The sequence below is a fragment of the Phocoena phocoena genome, chromosome 18, assembly GCF_963924675.1.
Source record: "Phocoena phocoena chromosome 18, mPhoPho1.1, whole genome shotgun sequence".
Classification (NCBI taxonomy): Eukaryota; Metazoa; Chordata; class Mammalia; order Artiodactyla; family Phocoenidae; genus Phocoena; species Phocoena phocoena.
In genome coordinates this window covers 63,666,294-63,688,981 of record NC_089236.1, presented here as the reverse complement: position 1 = coordinate 63,688,981, position 22,688 = coordinate 63,666,294, and the positions used below count along the sequence as shown (strand labels likewise).

The window sequence follows — 22,688 nt, the reverse complement described above, 5'->3', positions numbered from 1 at the left end:
CTGTTATACCCAAGTACGATGAAACAGGAGCAAGAAAATATGTTTTCATTGCCTTAGGATGATTTACTTTGTCAAAGTTCCCAGCGAATTTTCATAGTATCAGAACTTCTATCATGACAATAGTTACTACTGAGAATAAAAGGAATCCTGAAATTTTCCCATAACGAAATAGATTAATATTAGAAAGGTTTATTTTAAATTATTTAACTAGTTCATTAAAAAGTATGTGCAATCACACACATGCATATATTCACAAATGCCTACAAATGAACAAATTTGCAGGAAATTCGTAGCAAATTTGTAATAGAAATAAATTTGTAGAAAATGAAGTTTAAAGGAAACACATTTTAAAATTTGAAAGCAAAGACCATTTATAGTTCTAAACAAAATTTTAAGTATTTCTTCAGTGTGTCTAGCATTCATAGGAACATAGAAATTACTCCTGATTGATTTTATTTCTGGATACTTTTTGCTCATTTGAAACTTCTAGGAAATACGCCCGCCATATTTACAAAACTTTTAGAGCAACTTATGAATTTATCTACTTTTAGGTAAAGCATCGTTGGGCTATATCTCAATCCACAGGTAAATCATGATTCAGAATTATCTGAATTTTATATATATATAAAATATATATAAAAATATATATATATACTTTAGATGCAATCAAAGTCAAACATGTCCCAAAATAAAATAAATACTTATTCACCTTATCGGCATGGCTCAATGGCAAGGGTCTACCCCAGGCATCGATTACAGCCATCCTCTCTAATCTTCACAGACTACTCGCAGCTCATAGATGAAAGTATGTCCTTTGCTATGGGCTATTCTCTCTTGATTAAGTGGAAATCCTCAATTTCATAACCTTTATTACCCATGAAGGCAAAGAGGAAAAACTCTCATTCTCTCATTCTCTATGGTGCCATCTTTACTGTTTGCTTTTCCTCTTTCTATTTTTTGTATCTCTTTGTGTCCCTGTATCTTCTTTTTAGGAAAAAAGTATGTGCTTCTGGTTCCAACCATGGCCTCTTTTGTACATTTTTATTTTCCAAGACTTCTCTGCATTATCTGTCCCCTAACTCCTATTCCACTCTAGAATGCATCTATTCCCTCTTTTTAAATAAATCCAGTTTGGAAATACTAGCTGTGGCCTTTTTACGAGCACAGCATATTTGTGTACACACACTCACACACATGTACACACACATTAATACATCTCTGTTCACTAAATCCCAGAAAGCTCTGAAAAACTAGATCAGAAATGTACTTTCTTTCAACAGATGTCAGGCAAATTTGGGGACAAAATATCTTTTTATGACTATATATATAAACTTATATTCTCATCTACTGAAAATTAAGCCTAATGCCACCATTAATGTTGAGAGGCATGTAGTACAGGGCAGGCTTTTTCCCTATTTAAGAACTCAATTGAATTTAATATTAAGGAGTGACAGATGAGATCTTTTCTTGAAGCAGAGGGGGAAAATATAAGGTCCATAAAACAGCTCCTCTGTCAAATATTTGTGATTAACCATCAAATCACACTAGTCTCCTTGTTAAATCCTGCATTTCAGAAGCATGTATGTTACTGGGAAATTACAGAATACATGTAATTCCTCTATATATGTAGAGATTTTAGTCCAAACACCTAAAGATAAAATTTAAATCCTGAGACTAATAGCTACACTTCAAATTTCAATGAAAGCGTTCTCCAGCACAGGAAATGGACATTTTACTTCACTAGTCTACCTCAACTTCAAGTTAATCTTCTTATAAGACCATCTATCTTACCAAATATATTTACACATCAATTTACTAAACTGGAATCAGAATGTGTGCAAGAACTGATATATGTACAAAAATGTTGGTTATATGTAATATAGGATTTTCATTATTGATAGTATTTTTCAATTAGAAGAATTATAATTTATTATATTATAGAAGGAAACAGAAACATTGACATATTGCCAGATTTTATCTTTAAATATTCACCAATTTTTGTTTCCATTTTATCTCTCCCAGTTTATTAAATTAGTAATATTGAATTTGGCAAATATATTGGGTAAAACTGCTATGTATCCATTTCAATACCTAGTAAAAATCAGTGGTAATTTGAATGAAGCACTGGAGGAAGGATCCTGAACAAGACTAGGATGGAATCCATTGCTAATGTACTGAAAGTTACATACAGCAAATCCATCTCTGTTTTCCTAAAGTAACAAAATTTATTTGTAATTTCCTAGAAGTAGATGGGTAAAGTAATTAAAAAGTTTTCTTGGATAGGAAATCATTTATTTTTTTCAATATAAGGCAATTCTAACTAAAGGAAGCACATAATAGTCATTTCACTCACATTTTAGTGATGGCTTCTCATTTTCCAGAGTGATATTTGAAATTTTATAAGATTAGGCATTTATACTTTATAGCAACAAACTAATCAGTTGGTGCTGCCCCAGATCATACGTGCTAATATTTCACTTATACTGTGCTTAGGAGGAAAATTATCGGAGATATGTCAGCTTACCTGTGGAATAGGTAAGCTGTTTGGCATACTCTTCCTTACCAAGCTTTACAATGCTACTGCATAGTTTATTTGCCTCCAATTCAAAATTTCTCTTGTATTAAATTAGGGACATAGACGAGCCATATTTCTCAGTGCTTTAGAAAGCATCCTTTTAGAGGGATGGTATTGAATTGAGATATTCTGAGCAGTATACATCAAAACTTTAGGGTCCCACAGCCAACTCTCCAAAATTTCTGGCTTATTTAAGAACTCAAAATCAATCCCATATATTCAGAGAAGGCAGAAATAATGGCTGAGAACATTTGCATCTCAGTTGATTTGATTTTCTTGTTGTAGATACTCTATTGCTTAAGATAATGGAGAGGGCACCAGGGAAAGGGTCAGGAGATCTGAATTCTAGTCCTTCGTTAGGCATGGAGTATGTAAGGAGCCTCTATCTTCCTATACGTAAATGCACCTCCTATTTTAAGGTGTTAACGTGAGGATTTTATTTTTATTTAATTGTATTTAATTCCAACAGAATTACATAGAATTTTTATCTCCCATCCCCTCTGTTCACACTCATGTAAGAAACTAAGCTGTTCCTCCTCATTATCCCATTATTGTTCCTTTCTTTTCATTTATTTTAAGGCCAAATTACTGCTGGTAATGGGAAAAAAATATGGCAATAGTGAATATACAGCATCTGCAAGCCCCAGTGGTAAACTGTGTTAGCACTTTTTTTTTTTTTTTGACAAGAAAGTAGGGTTTATTGGTGGGCATGGGGAGGGAGGGGGCAGTGCCAAGGCTCTCACGAGTGCAGGGCCCGCCATTTGTCCAGAGGGCCACGATTAGGGATGTACTTGACCCCACAGCCATCTGGGATGAGCCACTTTTCTGCCACCACGTTTTCAAATTCACCTGCATTAAACTTAGTAAATCCCCACTTCTTGGAGATGTGGATCTTCTGGCGGCCAGGGAACTTGAACTTGGCCCTGTGGAGGGCCTCAATCACATGCTCCTTGTTCTGCAGCTTGGTGCGGATGGACATTATGACCTGGCCAATGTGGACCCTGGCCACTGTGCCCTGGGGCTTTCCAAAGGCACCACGCACACCTGTCTGGAGCCTAGATTGGGGACAGCATGCCAGTCATTAATGTCCACTGGAAAGGGCTGTCTCCAAGGTCCCTTAGGGCAACCCATACAGGCAACAGGTTGCATACACTACCGAGGAGGCTGCTGTTTGCAGCCATTGCGCACCGGGCCCCCGTGGGGAAAAGAGCACAGTCGGCTTAACTGGCTGCAAAGGGTGTTAGCACTTTTGAGTGCATCCTTTTAGAAATTTTTAATGCATGTATATTCTCACTATGTGAGTACAAGGCCACATGCTACAAACTCACTTCACTATTCTTGTGCAACAAAATATTTATTGGCCATTTTCATATCAATACTTCTTTATAATATTTGCATAATATTCTGTAGAATGACCATTTTATATTTAGTTTCTATTAATAGACTTTAAAATAAGTTAAGATCTTTGTTATTACAAATATACTGTAATAAGCATCTTCATATATTTATCTAGATTGACTTTTATTTTAAATTATTAGCAGTGCCATTGCTGGATCAAAGGAAAAGAGCATTTTAATTTTAATATGGGAGATAAAATAAGTTTATTAAATAAGTTTAATAAATAAAATTAAGTAACAATTATTATTTAATTGTTCTCCAAAACTTTGTACATGTTACACTATCACCAGTAATGCATTAGCATGTTTTTTTCTTTATATTTGCCAAAACTGGATATTTTACACTTAAAATTTTTGCTGATCTGATATTATTATTTTTAGTTGACATTTCTTTGGTTACAAGTGAGGTTGGGCAGTTTCTTCACATAAACTCTGGTTATTTTAAATCCTTTGAGGCATTCATTTAAGCAGTTCTTTAGTAAGTAGTCTATACATTATAATTCCAGTTTTAACTACCTACCTTATTTAAAAAGTGAATTAATAATAGATGAAGAGAATTTGGAGAATATAGAACATCTATCAAAACAATTGAACGAGAACTTCAGAAGGAAGGGAAATGCTGCTATCAGATTAAGTAAGATGAAGACTAAAAAATGTCCAATGGATTTGGTCATTGAGATGGGTCCAAAGCCTAGAATCTTCTATCTCTATCCCCAGACCTAATAAATTACCAACTATTGCCAGTCCCTCCTTCTAATATTTCTTATTATCTCCTTCCTAAGCCTTTCTTACCCACCATATTTAATTTCTGATTATCTTTTTCCTGAATTAAGCCTAATGCAACTATCAAACCTTCACTCTCCCAGCCCTCCATGATGCCTCCAGAGTAATAGTTAAAACTCTAAATCTGATGGCATCACTGGTCTGGTTTCTTCATTTGTTTACCATATTCAAAAGATAAAACAGATGAAGTCCTTCTATGTCACTTAACGAATGTTTTGAGTGCAGATTTCTTCCATGTTACTCATCTGCCAGAACCAATCCTCTGTCCCTCTCTTTGTCCTTTGATAATAATAAATAATTTGAGTTATTTGTATTTCCTGAAAATTTTCATGCTTTCGTATCGTAGTAGCTTTGCCCATGTTATTCCCTATGAAGAGTTTCTCTTTGCTTCCTTCCTGCTTCTCTCTTCCTTCCTGTAAGTAAAAAGTCTTACTTCTTAAGTTCAGGTCAGATGTTACTTTCAGGTTGCAGACATCCCAGTTTGAATTCTCTCATCTGGGGTAGGTATTTCTTCTCTTCTATCTCACTGGAGTTTGATACCACCATTATTATAGTAGATATCATATTAAAGTTGAAAGAGTTGGTTCACACACCTGTTTTTCTACTTGGTGTAAGCTCATTTGCAGTAGTGATTATGTCTCTGGTTTGAATAAAAGTGTCTTAACAAGGTTTTGTTTGTTTGTTTGTTTGTTTGTTTGTTTTAAGAAGCAGACCCTAGGAACAGCAGAGGAGAATTCAAGTGCAAGTCATTTATTAAGGAAATACTTCCAGGGTAGCTGGTAGGTAAAGCTGGGTAAGGAACAAGAGGAGGCCAGGTAAGGATGTAACCCCAGGAAAAAGGCCCACAGAGGGTAGGCTGCAGCCTGATGCTATGGGGAAACTTTGGAATGTAATCTAAGCCTCAGAGCTGCTAAAATCCAGGCAATGGATCTGGGGCTTTCTTACAGCTGCATTTCTCAGTCATATGCTAGTGGAAGCCTCAGGGGAGGTCAACTCCCAGGCACTTCCAGACCTCTTCACGCTAGGGCCTAGTATCTCCAGTAGCTGAATGTCACTGCTCTACACATAAACCCTACGCAGGCACTCAAATTTTGAATGGCTGGCTGGCTGGATACATGACAAACTATGAAACTGGGGGTTACTTAGAGGACAACAGGGAGGCATTGAAAGCTTCTGATGAAGAGAGCCGTACCCGCCAAGTGATAAGTTAAATAGATGGATTTAGAAGTATTGTGAAGACTAGATTAATAACAGGAAAGTCTAAAAGCGGGAGCATTGTTTAAGAGTAAATTGCCATGGTAATAAGGGCCCGTTTTAGCATGTAAGAGGCAGTAATGGAAGGTCAGACATGATTTGATTGAAACTGCAAAAAAAACCTCACTTTTTTTTTTCTTATCTCCTTTGTCTCACATATTCAGTCCGTCATCAATGAATGATTGAATTCATTGATGACGGACTGAATATGTGAGACAAAGGAGATAAGAAAAAAAAAAGTGAGGTTTTTTTGAACCCAAGTAACAATGAGATTACTTACATAACATATAGGGAGTTGAGTTAGGGTGGAGTGGGGGCAGGGGTAATGTTTAAACTCAGATCCTAGACATGACGGGTGACAGTAGGGACAGGCATACTTGATCTCTGAAGACATGACAGCCTGGAAATATAGATTTAAGAGTTAGGTCTGAAGATGGGAGAGCTGAATAAGGGACGGGGAGGGGACTTCATGAGAGGTTACGGAACAACGATATTAAAGACCAGAACTATGGCAAATGCCACATGTAGAGACAAGAAAGAAAGGCAACAGGAAGAGGGAGAGGAGAAATAGAAGAACAAACTCACAATAACACAGTGTTAAGGAGGCAAATACAAGAGAAAGTTTCAAAAGGGACAGAGTAGCTTAAGCCTTAAATCCTCAGAGAGTTCAAATATAAATAGAATTGAGAAAAACCCTGCATATCAAACTGAGGATATGCTTTATGTCCTTAGAGAGTTTATGCTGGGTGGTAAAAACTCAAGTCAAATGATAAAGCATAGATCCATAAGAAGAGGCTGTATTCTTATGTTTCTCCAATGGAAACAAATTGGTACAACTTTTCTGGAAGTCGATTTAATATATGACAAACACACTTAGTCAACGGGTACTCTATTCTAGCAATCCCACCTTAATCTCAGTAATCCTAAGAAATCAACTAGATTTAAAGTCCATATTTTAGGTTCACAGGCTCTTCATAATCCTGTGAGCAATAATAGCAAAATATTGTAAAAAGTCTAAATATTTAGCAATAGGAGAATATTTAAATCTAGACAGAAACAAAAGAGGACATCTTACATAATCGTTATAGACAATTATTTTAGAGACTACTTAATAACAGAATGCTTTGATAAATGTTAGGCGAACAGGGAAGGCTATAAAAGTACCTATAATGATGTTGCGAAAATTTATCTTCCGTATATTACACATATGTGTATTTGTAAACATACATAGACAATCTCAGACACAAATATACATATATATGTGTATATATATAAGATAAAATATGAATGTTGATAAGTGAATCTTGCTTAATTGATTATAATTGTTTTTTTTTTAATTTTTCAAATGGAGCATGTTAAGTTTTTATTTTAAAAGTGTAAGTGGATGGTGAAAGTAGAATAATTATAGAATCATAATATATAGACCTTTGTTGTCTAATACGGAAGTTACTAGAAATGTGTGGCTATTTAACTTAAAATTTTAAACAATTCAAATTAACAAAAAGTTCAATTCTTCAGCTTCATTAGCTACATTTCAACATATCAATGGCTATAAGTGGTTGGTTGATATTTTATTGCATAATACTGATTTATAGGACATTTCTATCATAGTACACAATTGTATTAGATAGTGCTGATACAGACTGCTCATTTAAAAAATCTGTCAGGCGGGTCTATTTTTTTAATTTTAAAAAAGAGACTAATAGAAATTTTGGAACAATGCAATGACCAAAACAGTAACCTAAATTAAGAACTCAATAAGATACAGAAGAGAAAATTAATTAACTGGAAGATAGAGAAGAAGGAATAATGATGCAGAAAGACAAAATAACGAAAAACAGAATATAGGAAAACAGATATAATGGTATGTAACATTACATTACTATTACATGTATGCAGGTTTACATATATTCTTATGTAGGATGGCACATACCTCTGAGTATTTTTTCCTAGGGAAATGTCATGTGTATGTGTTCCAGGATATTCAAAGATGCTCTCAATAGCATTACTTGTAATCAGCAGAAGAGAAACATTGAAATTGTCTATCATCAAGACAATAGGTAAATAAATCGTTGCATACAAAGAATCTATATAGTCCCCCAAATGAATGCACTACATATATTCATTTAAAATGAACAAATTGGAAAAACAAAATTTACAGTGAGTGAAGTCATACACAAATGCTTACACATATGCTTTATGATTCCATTTATATAAACATAAAACAGGAAACTAATGGTTAGGGATTCATATTTAGATGGTAAGTCTATAAAATAATAGAAGAATAATTACTATGAAACTTCATACAGTGTACTCAGTATCCTTTCAGTGGGAAGAAGGGAGTTGCGATTGGAATAGAGGTACAAAGAGCTTCCGGAGAATTGGCAACGTTTGATTTCACCATATAAGTGGCGGATCCTTGTTGCTTACATTATTCAAATTTATTGCGCTATATATTTACGTTTTATGGACGTTTCATAGGTGTGTTCTTTAGCAAAGTTTTAAACAACTAACAGCCAACCCAGGGGATAAAATATGCTTAAACATACACATAGCCAACTTAAATGCAGTTTAGAAGACAGACAGACAGACAGACACACACACACACACACACACACACACACACAGTCTGGTCATGCTGAAATCCTCTCCCTGGTTTTTCACTGCTCAAATAATAAAGACTCAAGTCCTTAAAGTAGCTCATAAGCTCCTATGTGGTCAGTTCTCATCTGGTCTGTAACCTTCTCCACCTCGCTCTGTGTGTTCCAGCCACACTGGCTCTCACAGATGCTTTGCAGTGCTTCACCGCAACTGAGAGTCTTCCTGTCCTCTTCAACCTCCTATCTTAGCTCAGAGATCACTTCCTCAGTGAGCACCAGCCTCTCTGAGAGCAGAGTAACTTGTTCGTACACACCCTTTCAGAAGGGCATTTTTTCCTTCCTTCAGGGCATCCTCCAGTTTGTAGTTTTTCTCCCTCCGTGCAATTACTTGGATAATGTCTCCTTCCCTATGAGTCAATAAGCACTGTCAGGGATATGACTTTCACCATTGAACCTCCAATGTCTAGGGCAATGGCTAATAACATTGTTTAATGAATGAATGAATGAGGTTTTAAATAAATTAGCTTTAAGATGTCTACAGGATGCACAGGTGGATAGGTCCAGGAGGCAGCTGGAAAAGATCATTCCTAGGAATGATCTGTCTAGAATTAGTGATCTGGGAAATGTTAATAGATACATGCTTGCATAACTGACAGTGGATTTAATTGCCCTGAAAGAGGCTATAGAAAGACAAAAAAGGTAGGAGCAAAACATAAGCCCCCTATAATGTAACCTTGATGCATTGTTCCAGCTATATTTACCACCACTCAACCCCTTCCCACGATCTACACTCCCAGCACTCTGGGATCCATACCTTTTCTGAAGTTATTTCTTTTCCCACTTCTCTATTTCCTCATGCTTCCTCCCACTCCCTAAAATGCCTACCCCTTCCCTCTCTCATCATTATCTGAAACCTGTTCATACCTCTCTCTTGGTAGATATTGATTCTATTGTTTCTCCTTCCCTTGCTTAATTTGTGACCCTTAATCAACATGAACTATCTCCTGCTTCCTATTAAAAACTTATTTTATCTCCCATATAAAATATTAAGGTCTTTCAGAAAAAGAGTCCTAGTCATCATTCTTTGTCTCACAATACGCTTGATGGTATCTAATTCTGAAATTTAAAATAAAACGGTTAAAACCAGATTTTTTATATTGTATTTGATTTGACGCCAAACCCTGATCTAATTTAAATTTATTTGATGGCAAAACCTGACTTGAAATGATAGGTGTTCAAACATGGTGCTGTCCAAAGCTTGAATAGGTATGGCTTTAAAATGGTGTGTTCATCACATTATCATTCTAAAATCTAAAAAGAATTTTTAAGAGTCGAAATTCTGAAACACATATATCCTCAAATGCTTCATATAAGACTGTAGGTTTATGCTTTGTATTGTGCCTTGGATTTAATAGTATTTGATAAATATTAATCATTCCCGAATAGAATGCCAAGTGAATAAATGATTGTATGGTTTTATGAAGTCCTGACAATTTCATACAAGGTATAGAATCCTTACCTCTGTGGGATGCTGGAACCTAGCTGATATAATTATGAATAATGTATGTGTTTTGCTCCAAGAAGGTCCCTGTCTACTGATTAATGCTTATACAGACAACAAGAAAGACTGACAGTCTGGTAGAAATTCCATGTATGATAAACATGTCAGGATGGAGAAATTCTAAAATAAACCTAAGAGCAAAATTCTGCGATGTTATATATTAGAGTAGGTAGTTTTACAGTTTTTGAAGTAAGAAAAAGAATCTATTAATGAACATGATTGTTTACAGAAGTATTATTCATATCAGTGTGGAAAAAATAGATCGGAAATCAATTTACATGATCCCAATTTTCTTAGTTTTCCAGCAAACACTCAGGTTGAGTATACAGACCCTAGCAGCAGTGTGAAGAGTTAAAAGAGTATTATTAACATTAGAAGTCAAAGACTAAGAATCCATTTCCTGTTTTCTACAGATTTTTTTTTTTTTAATTTGTGTGACTTGCTTTACTGTACACCATCCAAGGCCGCTGACCCCACCAGCTCAGGGACAGGGAGCTGCCCCTGAGGGCCCAGGGGGACCCATCTCAATGGTACAAATGTTGGTAAGACTTCTGGGTAGGGTGGAGGTGTGTGGGCGAAAGATTTGTCAAGAACCTGATTAAAATTTGTGTTACTTTAAAGCCAAATTTGTTTTCTGCCCATGGGATTTGGTTTCCTAACAGTAGTAGCCTGACAATGGAATCCAGGGGCTGGATGACTGCTTCCTGTACCACCTGTGTCAGCAGCCTTGCACAGGTACCCAGGACTCTCCCTAAGAGCTTACTGGTGGTCACGATCAGCCTCTGAAGATAGAGATGTGCAGAGTTAAACCAGCTACGGCCTCCTGGTCCGCTGAAAATACACCTGGTTGGTTGGCAGGGGGCAAAAAGACGCAGGCCCAAGTCACCCAGCCACGCCTCCAGGCCCGAGCCAACTGTCATAAAGCAAACACATATGGAGCTTCTGCAGTGGAGGAAGAAAGACCAACGTCCCCTTTCCTAGAAGAAATAGGCAGGAGAGAGCTGCACTTGGCCAAGTGTCAACCTGGCAGAACCTTCTGGGGCCACTTCTCTGTGACCTAACAGGCGCTCCAAGAGGGGCCTGAAGTTGTGCCCGTGTGACACCTCTTGGACACGGGGCATCTGTGTGCTGAAGGGCTGGGTGACAGGGGTGCAGGAAGGCAGGAGGACAGTGACCACGAGAGTGACCGGGGCGCCCCGTGGGGTCTGCGGCTGGGCTACCACTGCGTGTGGGCACCTCAGAGACAAGGAGGACTGTGCGGGGACACGCCTGGGTGTCAGGGCAGTGACCAGGCCTCTCTTCCTGCTTTACTTTTAGTTCACGACGGTCTTGTGGTTTAATAACGACATAAGCCTCCTAAGCCACGAAGCTCCTGTTTTGTGCTCCGAATCGTCAGCGTCATTGAGCGGGTGTTGTTTGGTCTTCACTTTTCCTAATTCTTAACCCAAAGTCCCTGAGGCAGGCGGGACAGGGCCCAGGTGACATTGACAGTGGTGCCAGTACACCAGGGTCCTCACCATGAGCCCAATGCTGCCTGTGACAGCTTCCCACCATCACTGGGAGCTGGGACATTCTTTTTTTTTTTTTTTTCGTTACACTGGCCTTTCACTCTTGTGGCCTCTCCCGTTGCGGAGCTCCGGACGCGCAGGCTCAGCGGCCATGGCTCACGGGCCCAGCCGCTCCGCGGCATGTGGAATCTTCCCGGACCGGGGCACGAACCCGTGTCCCCTGCATCGGCAGGCGGACTCTCAACCACTGCGCCACCAGGGAAGCCCTGGGAGATTCTTTTTTATTCACTTTATCCTTAGAGAAAAGAAATTTAATTTACAAAGACCCAAAGCAATAATTTGTCAAAGTAAGTAACCCATCCAGGATTTACAGACACCAACGGCACGAAAAGTGGATTCCAACACAGAGCATGAGTGACATGACTTCCAGCTGAAGCCAAGCTGAGATGCCCCCGGGGTCCAGGCTTCGGGGCAGGGCTAGCCTCCCGGGGTGGCGGCTACAGCAGCACCTACCCACCTATAAGGCTCCAGGGGCAAAGGGGGCCACTTCCTCCCTCTGGCCCCAAAGGGCTCGGCCCCTCCTCCTCGCGGCTGTGATCTGCTTTGTGGACAATTTACAAGATGAGGGTGACCTACAGAAACCATAGGAACTGACCGTACATTCTTTCTTCATATATGTCTGTGTGCAGTGTCTCACCACGGAAAAGTTCATATCCAAAGAGAGCAGGTATGCCACGTGGGAGGTCTGCGCTGGGAAGACAGTTGGGAGGGCGGGGCAGGGAAAACGCCGTGACCGTGACAGTGACCGGGATGGAAATCATACGTGATGTCAGTGGATCCAAGTGGAGGTTGGAGAGCTCCCTGCGCTGTGCTGCGGCCGCTGCCCCTTCCCTCCCGGTCCTGCCGCCCCCTGGCGTCGTGCTCCCGCCATCCATCCCCGGTGGCGCTGGGCGGGCAGGGACGGCAGGGCCCAGGGGTCGGGGTGGGGCAGCTCCTTCTCCTCGGCTCCGGTGCCGCCCGCACAGCGCTGGGGTCCTCCGACCTTCAGACAGTGATGGAACACTGAGGTATACAGTTTCTCGGAAAGTTTAAGAAACAGAATCAGTCACGTTCTGCTCGTCGGCTTGCTGGGGCGGGAGGACGCGGGCGGCTCCCCCGCTGCTGCAGGTTGAGTGAGAATTTCCACCGCTGGGACGGCGCCGGGCCGCACACCGAGATCTCCTGATCACTATTTATCTAACTATATTATGTCTCAGGCCCTATGCTGAGAGATACCAAGACAGAAACAGTCCTGTTCCTTATTTTAGGACTAGACTAAGGAGACAGATTAGGAAAGTCAAGCAGAATATGCAAACTCCCAGCTGCAGAGCCCACATCTGCCCAGAGCTCTGGCCTCCCCGCTACACCGCTTCCGTCAGGGAGGCTGTCCTAACATCAGCTTGAGTAGAGTGGTAAAAACAAAAGGTAGTCTGCAGAGAACTGACAGTGCGAAAAATAGACAGGAAAGCAGAAATAACTCGGGTAGACAATGCTTTCAAGTAGTTTGGCAGCAAAAGAAAAAAGAGATCTGGAGTAACTAATAGGCATAAGGTGGCTTTTTGTTTTGTTTTGTTTGCTCGTTTTTCTTTTCAACCCAGGAGAAACTTATTCCTGTCTACGTGCTTAGCAGAGGATACACTGGAAAAAAATATTTGATGTTACAGGAGTTAAAGAAAATAATTGATTAAAGAAGGCTTGGTAGCAGAAAAGATAAAATATATACAAAAAGTTTATTTTAAATCATACGTAACTCACAAATATCGCAAATACATGCTCATTATAAAGTATTCCAATAAGAGAAAAGAAGAGGGAAAGAAGTCTGTACCTACGTGTACCCCGTTAGCTACAACCCTACACACCGCTGCGACCTTAAGATAATCACACTTTAGGATGCAGCCTTACAAATATTTGTGTGCATGTGTGTGTTTAAATTTTTGCATAAAATGAGTTACAATATTGTGCTCATTGTTAATGGAGTGTGATTGCTCCTAGGCCCTCTCAGCTGGTAAATCAAGGAAATATGTGTTTATAATAACCTGTGCATAAACACGTCTAAAAATATGTATATGTGTAACCATCTCTATCTACATTAAACTAAACATGAATTCATACTGATGTCTCCCAACTCTAATCCTTTATAACATGGATCATTCTAGCCTCTGCTCCTTGCTTGTCTGTCACCTCCCACTCTAATAGAGACTTAGCTCCCATCGTCTGTTATCCATTTATTTACTTCCTCAGTTTTGGTACACGTGTGTAGTAGTTTTAGAATTGTTAAACTCCATGCCCTTGTAAAACACCTGATTAACCAGTCTACAATGCTTACGTATTGCTCTTTTTGCCTTTAGTCTTATAGAATCCACTCATTTCCAAAGGTACTTAGCTCAGCACCTTTCCCCACACTCCCTTCAATGAGGCTATAACACAGTTAGATAGTTTTGTCACATTCTGCATTCCATCCTAGGATGGAATATATATGTATTTTTAATTTGCATACATTAATGTCCGCTTTTGTGTTGCAAAGCTCAATGGATTTTGACAAGTGTATAGTGTTATGTATCCATAATTCCAGTATCATACAGGGTATTTTCTCTATTCTAAAGAATGTCCTGTGTTTTTCCTACTCGGTACCTCCCTATCCCATTCTGAACCCCTAGAAGCCACTGATCAGTTTATCTTCTCTATGATTTTGCCTTTTCCAGAATGGAAATAATAATGGTAAATGAAATAATACAATATATAGTCTTCTCATCCTGGCTGCTTTCACTTATCAATATCTAGTTTAGATTCATCCACATCTTTACATGCCAAGATAGCTCATTCCTTTTTACTGCTGAATGGTATTCCATTGCATGAAAGTACCACAGTCTGTTTACCCTTTCACCTAATGAAGAACAGCTTGGTTGATTCCAATTCTTGATAAGAATGAATAAAGCTGCTGTAAACACTCATTTACAGATTCTTCTATGAGCCTGAGTTTCCAGATCAGTTGGAAATATGTAGGAGGATGATTGTGGGGTCAAAGGGTTTAGCTATGTTAGCTTTATAGCACATGATCCAGCAATCCCACTCCTGGGCATATATCCAGAGAAAAGATTCATGCACTTCACTGTTCATTGTGGCACTATTTACAACAGCTAAGACATGGAAACAACCTAGATGTCCATCGACAAATGAATGGATAAAGAAGATGTAGTACATATATACAATGGGATATTACTCAGCCATAAGAAAGAATGAAATAATGCCATTTGCAGCAACATGGATGGACCTGGAGACTGTCATACTAAGTGAAGTAAGTCAGACATAGAAAGACAAATATCATACGGTATAACTTCACCAAAAAACAATAAAGATGGCAAATGTGAAGATGATTAACATAATTAATCATTAGGGGAATGCAAATTTGAAATCACGAGATACCACTACATATGTATTAGAACATAAAACAAAAATAAAGATGTGGTAACAATGATAACAAAACCAAGTTACGGCAAGGATGTAAACCAATTAAATTCTCATAAAGTTCTTATGAGAATGTAAATTACTGTAGCCACTTTGGAAAACAGACTGGTAGTTTATCTTATAAATTCATGTATGCACTTACTATATGACCCAGGAATTCCATTCCTAGATATTTGAATGAAATGAAAATGTATGTCCACACAGAACCTGTACACAAATGCTTATAGCAGCTTTATGTAGAATAAGCCCAATTCAAAACAACCAGTGTCCATTAACTGATGAATAAATGAACCTATCACGGTATACCAGCACAATAAGATACTACCAACAAAAGGAAGGAATGAACTATTGGTGGAGGTAACAAAAGGAATGAGTCTCAAAAGCGTTATGCTGAGTGAAAGAAACCAGGTTCGAAAAGCTACCTAACGTATAATTCCATTTATATGCAATTCTGGAAAACACAAAACTATAGGGACAGAAATCAGATCAGTGGTTCCTAGGAGCTGGGTGTGACAGAAAGATGTTGATTACAAAGGGCCACCAGAGAGGTTTCTGGCTTGTGTTCTATATTTGATTGTGGTGGGGGATATACAACCATGCATTTACCAAAATTCGTTGAACTGTACAAGTAAAATTGGTGAATGTCACCTAATCAAATTAGGCTGCAATAAAGCTGAATAAAGAGAGAATCCCAACCATCTATTTGTGATGGTCTATTTCCCAGTCTGATAATCACATTCATATCTAACAAAGATTCGCCTTACATAGTTCCCACCTGACATGCACTCTCTCCTCTTCCCATTTACTGGAAGTATCTGTGGGTTTTCATTTCTAGTTCTTTTCTACGAGCTCAGCACTATATGTACATAAATACATACACACATCATTTCTATTTTTATCCAGTGTTTTAATTGTTTGTAACAGAAAGCATTTTGTATTCACTCAATTATCCATGTCCCCAAAACAGTTCTATTTTATACTGTGTATGTATATTAAATTATGTATTAAATGAAGTATATTACATTTTATATATATTAATTCCCATGACAATACTTTAAATAATGTAGAAGGACATAAAGTAAAAAGTGAAGATCTATTTTTATACCCAATTAAGTCCTTTCACTAGGGGAACTGCTATTATTAATTTACAATATATGCCCCCAGAGCTTTTTCATAAGATAGGATAATTGTATCTGTATATTGGGCAGCATATCTTTTTCATATAACATTATGTCTTAGAAAACTTTACGTCAACTTATATAGATATATTTCAAACTTCGTAATTGTGGCATGTATGAAATAGAGCATAGGTATTATAATTTGTTTAGTCATTTCTCTATTGTTTGGCACTTCGGTGTTTTCCAAATTTGATAGTTTGTGTTGAAATGCTAAAATAGATTCCACTGGATATTTATTTCTAAAGCTAACAAAGACTGTACAGGTGTAACATCTTAGGCTCAACTCTTAAGCAAGTATGTAGCCTACTATGTGAGAAGCGCTGTGCTTGCGTAGAGAGAGAAATAAATCTGAGAAATCAGCAAGGACGTCCTGCTTCTTAAACACTAGACGAAATTGCCTTAAGTCTTCTGTCCACATTTTCTGGAAAATCCTACTCATGCTTTTAGCAAATTATCTGTCGACTTATAATTTTGTGGTCATCCCTTCCTTCTGAGTTTCTGCTTCTTCTGATTTGGTTTCATTTCACAATTGTGTACGTGTTCCATGCCTATGGTTCTTATTCAAATTGTTTTGAGCCAGTCATGTAACTTAGCATTTTCCTTCACGCTCATACAACGAAAATCTTATACACATCGTATATATTTTAACGTACTCAAGTTTTGGAGAGCCACAAAAATGTACATTGCAGCCCACTGTAGCATTGCAAATACCTGAAGTTGTGTGTTAATCGTTGTCCTTAAAAATACAACAGCTCTTGGCCTGGTCTGGATTCTAGCTTTAGTTTTCTGTCCTGTGGTGCAGACTGCCTCTCTACTTTCTCTCTTATTTATTCTTTGCTTCTTTTCTCTCTACCCATTTCTTTTTGGGGAAGACCCCCCACATTTCTCCGGTTGCTCTACACAGAATATTTAGGGTCCCCTCAGCTAAGTGGTCTATGCACACATTCAGCTCAGGACACTTGTGATGATCCCACCCCATTCATTTAGTACAGAGGTGGTGTCCTCTTAAATCTCTCTGTGGCTGGAAGGGTTGGAGTGACTCCTGCCTTCGAGGAATTCATAGTCTAATAGTGTACAGACCTGCTGAGCCACCACTGAATGACCTTGTAATGGAAGAAGTGCGGGCCACTGAGCTGGGTAGGATGAATTCTGCCTTGAGGCATGAAATTCTGTTAAGAGGAGGCTATAATTGAGGATGAATCCCAGGTGAGAGTGGCTTTCCATGAAAAGATAGGAGCTCTCTGAATTTCCAAAAAAGAAATAAACCAAATAACGAAAATCATGGCAGACACCTGCTGTACTGCTGATCGGGAGCCCACTCAAAGAAACCTTACAATTTCATTGCCTTCAACAATAAATCACCAGCCCAATGAATGTGGGCTCCTTCACTCACAGCAAACACACATTATTATTCAGGGGGACCAAAACACAGGAAAAGCAGAAACAATACAATTGTCATGATATGCTTACAATATACATTCCCAGCTTCCATTTCAGAAATATTATTTTCTCTGTCATCCTCAGCAGTGAAAGTAAGACTCTGTATACTTTAAACATGGCTTGAAGTGCTAAGTGTTTGGGCTCATTGAGGAATTTGGTAACGGAAATAATGAAGGAAATTCTGATTCTGAAAAATAATGTCAGTTGCCTATTTGACCTGCATTCATGGCAGTGAAAGGACAAAACAAAATAAAAAGGTGAAATTAAGGAACATGCATCAGTGAAAGAGAAGCAACACATGCCAATGACTCTCTTTCTACCCAAGCTGCCAGCATCTTCCACTAAGGAAACTGCACTTTGCCACACTGATAAAAAATGATGTTCTTGAACCCTGTCCACACAACACCTGAAAATAGGGAAATAAAGAAAGAAAAACCAAAATTCTACAGCAACAAAGCTACAATAGAAGAAAATAGAAAATATGAATCAAAACATTTCAGCTGAAGAAATTTCCTAAAACTGACCATGAAGTAGAAGAAACAGTGGTATGACTCTCCAAACTTAAATAAATAACTGGAAATTCAGGAAATAAATTGCGGAATAAATTTTGGAAATTTAACACTGAGATAATATTTTCATCTCATCTATAGTGCACATGCCAAGTCTGGAGTCACATACTGTGTTTATAATTTTCATATCTCCTTCAATCTACAGGAATTTCTTAGCCTTCCTTTGTCATGATGTTGGCATTTTTGAAAACTTCAGGCTAGTAATTTTATAAAGTTAGAAATTTTCTTAAAACATTTCCAATTTTATAAAATTTCTTAATTTGGGTTTGGCTCAAGTGTTCTCATGATTAGACTCAGGTTATGCCGCTCCAACTGGTATATGCAGGAGTGATAAGGTATCCTTCTCAGGGTATCATATACCAAGACCCATGATGTGTATATGCCCCTTATTGAGGACATTAATCTGGATCATCAGGTCAACTTGCTTTTGTTTTCTCCACTTTTTAGTTTACTGTTTTTCTCCTTGTTACTACTCAACAGTCTGTGGTGAGACACTGAGAACATGCAGACAGCTCACTCCTCATCCAGCCATTTCCACAAATATTGTATCCTGTGATGTGTCTTGCCTGAATCAATCTTTACTACAATGGTTACAAATGATATTTTTTCACCCCATCACTCCTTCCACGTTTAGCGGTCTGCACACTAATTTAAGAAAATGTCATCATTTCTCTTCTGTTTATGTATGTATTTCCTTCTTCATTCAATGGGTTACAATCCACTGACATGCTCATTTATTTTGATGATCAAGCTGTCTTCAGCTTTAGCCAGTTGAACCCTGTCAAGCTAACTCTGTTCTTTTGACAGGTTTCTATTATTTTCCTGAGCACTTTCTTATTTTCTGTCATACCAATATGTTTCAGTTTCATCTTGTACCTTCTTTGCCCCAGCCCTGGAATCAGACATTCCTCTAAGAAGCTCTTGTTTCTTTTGGTAGGGATGGATACTTAAAAACCAAGATCTGGACACAAGATTTGCTCATGGCTACTAAAGTATCGGTTCAGCACTTCTTTCTGTAGATGGAGGTAGAGGAAAATATTTGTCTCAGACTCAGTCTCCAGTCTGTCCCCTTAGCTACATATTTGATCTCAGGTACCTGTTTCAGTGAGAACAATAAGAGAGAGACGTTCTCATGATGTCTTACAGAGTGATTTCTGGAAGCAGTGAGTAGAAGAAAGAAATCTTGGCTGCATTTTACTTCTAGACCCTAAACATATACTTTGCCTATTTTTTATCTTTAATGATGTTTTCTGTTCAGATGCTTACCATCTTCACCTGTTTGCTTTACAATGCCTCCTGCATTTTACTAGGTCCTAGAGGATTCCCTATGCAGGTGCAAAGTACAGTCTGTGCTCAGTAAGTTTTGGGAGTAAAAATTGTAAGATAGGACTGAAGGGATAATCTTTGAGTAACTGGTTTAAAAATGCCCAGACCACCCTGGAGAAAAAGGAACACTGTATACAGATTATGTTATCATGTCCACAGATCACTGTGATAAATGAGACTCCAGAGACAAACGTGAATAGTGCACTGTTCTGTGAGCAATGCATTTGCCATCTCAAGAGAGCCAGCTACTCACAGGACTTAAATCAGGCAGGATTTCACAGTATCCATGATACAGTCCTTTTAAAAACTACTTTAGATAGTCATTTGATTTTTCATTTTTTCTTTAGCAAGCAAAGAAAAGGTGGGAAATGGCTTAGCTTCAATGGGACCTAAGAAGATTTGATACTTTTTTTGATACTCTTTACAATAGAGTCTATTCTTTAATGATGAGCAGTATGAAAGAAAATAAGATTTTAATGGAATAAAAAGCTATTTAATGTTCATCACTGAATTTAGTGGCTGATAAGTTGTGACAAGATTATTTCTAAAGTCACAATACATTTCTTGATTCTGTGGCTGGTGTTAGTCTATAATTTCTATGCCCTTTACCTAAAATATCTTACTGAACATATTAAAACATATTACGAAAAAGAGGGATCTATGGTGCAAGATGTTACACAACACGTGGCCTGATTTTTTAAAACCATTTCTCCATCTATTTATACTCAGATCTTACATGGTGTCAACAGATGGCCAAATACAGTAATTATTGCAAAATGATTTTGTAAAAATCCTTATTTCTGTATAATAAAAGGCAAACAGAATTATGTCAAACTAGAAAGTCAGAATATGTCTTTTGTGTCTAGAAATTGCTGAGATATAAAGTTTCTTCCATGAATGCTTTCCCTGTTGTTTCCTTTTCCAGCTGAGTTAACAAGTGGACAGCCCCTGGGCTTTGCTCTAGATACGGACCAGAGTGGGTGGTAATGGTCGCTAAGAAACAAATAGCTCACAGGTATTATTGACCTCTGTTTTATGGAAGCTTTAACCCTTAGGGGACAGTATTCATAGGTAGATATAAAATATTTGAAGAAAGAAGAAAAGAGAAGTTTTCATAGACATTAAAGAGAGACCAAGGATATCCGGAAGAAGAGTATAAAAGAAAGCAAGAAGCTGATAGTTTATCAGGGGAAGAGTCTAAAAGATGGTGTGAATCCCAGAACTGCTGCCAGGTGGGTGAGTTATCCTTAATAGAACCATCCTGGTATCATAGTGTTCTAACTCTGCAACCAGGTGATCATTCACTCCAGCATTTCGTTTGGTGAGGATCTGGAACTCCTTCTAGCCCTGTCATGTACATTGGTCAACAGGAAGTTTCCTTTGCTTTGTCTCAGCCTCACTTATGCCACGTGAACTTGTCTCTTGGCAGTGCTTAATTCAGTAGCAAGTTCAAGACAGGGAGATGAGACTTTGGACATTCACTGGGCCGAAGAGGGCTCTGTTTACCACATTTATACGGTATTCAGCAATTATTCCTTCAAATATCATTTTTCTGCAACTCTTTCTCCTCTCCTTTGGGATATCTAATTACCCATTTTTAGGTCACCTGAAGTGTTCTCACATCCCACTGACACTCTTTTTTTTTTTTCCCAGTCTTTTCCCCCTTCTTTTTCATTTCAGATAGTTTTTATTATTATGTGATTAAATTCACTAGTCTTACTGCAATGGCTAATCTGCTTTTAATTGTATCTAGTGTATTTTTCATCTCAGACATATTTTCCTCTGGAAGTTTATTTAGGACTTTTTTATACCTCCCATATTTCTCCTTTCGTGCTTTCCTCTACCTTCTCAAATAGATATATAACTGTTTTAATGTTACTGTCCACTAATTCTATCAACTTTGTTATTTCTGGGTTTTTTTCTATTGATTACTTTTTCTCTACATTATGAATTATATTTTCCTGCTTCTTGGCTTGCTTGTAGGTTTTAAGAGGATGCTAGACACTGTGAGTTTGATAGGATTCTAGACCTTATTTCTGTGCTGAATATCTTTGTATTCTTCTAAATATTCTTCACCTTTGTTCTGGGATGCAGTTAAATTATTTGGTAATAATTTGCTCCTTTTGAAGCCTACTTTAAAGCATGGTTTGGTGGAACCAGAACAGCTTTTAGTCTAGGTAGAATGTTTTCAACTAGTGAGACAGTACTGTTCTGAGTATCCTGATATACTCACCTGATCACCTGATTCAACAGTTTTGCACTCTGGTTAGTAGAAACACAAACTACCCATGGCCTTGAGTGAATTCTGGGTGTTGTTCTACTTTCTCCTTTCCAGTGGTTCTTTCCTTAGCCTTGGGTAGTCTCCTCATACATGTGTGTTGATCAGTATTCTGATAAAGATTCAAGGAATATTCTCTACAAATCTCTGAAGTCCTCTCTTTGTATAGTTTTTATTTTCTCGGATATCCTGCCCTGTCAATTCTAGCTGCCTTGCCCTCTCTGAATTCTCATCTTTGTCAAGAAGAGCTAAATTTAACTATGAGCTAAACTTAATAATCATATTTTTGTTTTAAAAAATAATATTTGGCGGGAATCTAGAAAATAAATTGGAAGGGATAGGACTATTAAGGAGTCATTAAAAACTATGAAGGCCTTGATCAAGACCATGAGAGTAGAGAAGAAGGAGGTCATGGATTCAAGAGCTATTTAGGAAGGAAAATAGATAAGACTTGGTTATCAATTAGTTATTAGCACTGAAGGGAAAAGAGAAACACATATTGGCTCCTAGGCTCCTGGCCTGTGTAAATAGGTGAGAGTTTGAACTATTCATCAAAATACGAAATACAGGAGGAGAAAAACCAAACTGAGTAGAAAACAAGGGTGGAATGACGAGTTTAGTTTTCTACACCCTAAGTTTCAAATGCATGTGGGATATGGAAGGCGGCATATATAATCAGTACTTTGGTTCAATTCAATTTAATATTCACTGAATA

The 22,688-nt window shown here is 38.1% G+C and overlaps 1 protein-coding gene and 1 non-coding gene across 2 annotated transcripts in view; both read right to left on the bottom strand.

Moving 5' to 3' along the window:
- GPC5 (glypican 5) overlaps window positions 1-22,688 on the bottom strand; it is a 1,362,542-nt gene that overhangs the window by 196,234 nt on the left and 1,143,620 nt on the right. The window lies entirely within an intron of this gene.
- Window positions 3,675-3,809, bottom strand: LOC136137910 (small nucleolar RNA SNORA70). Its single transcript, XR_010656767.1, has one exon. It is a non-coding gene; the product is annotated as a small nucleolar RNA SNORA70 (small nucleolar RNA).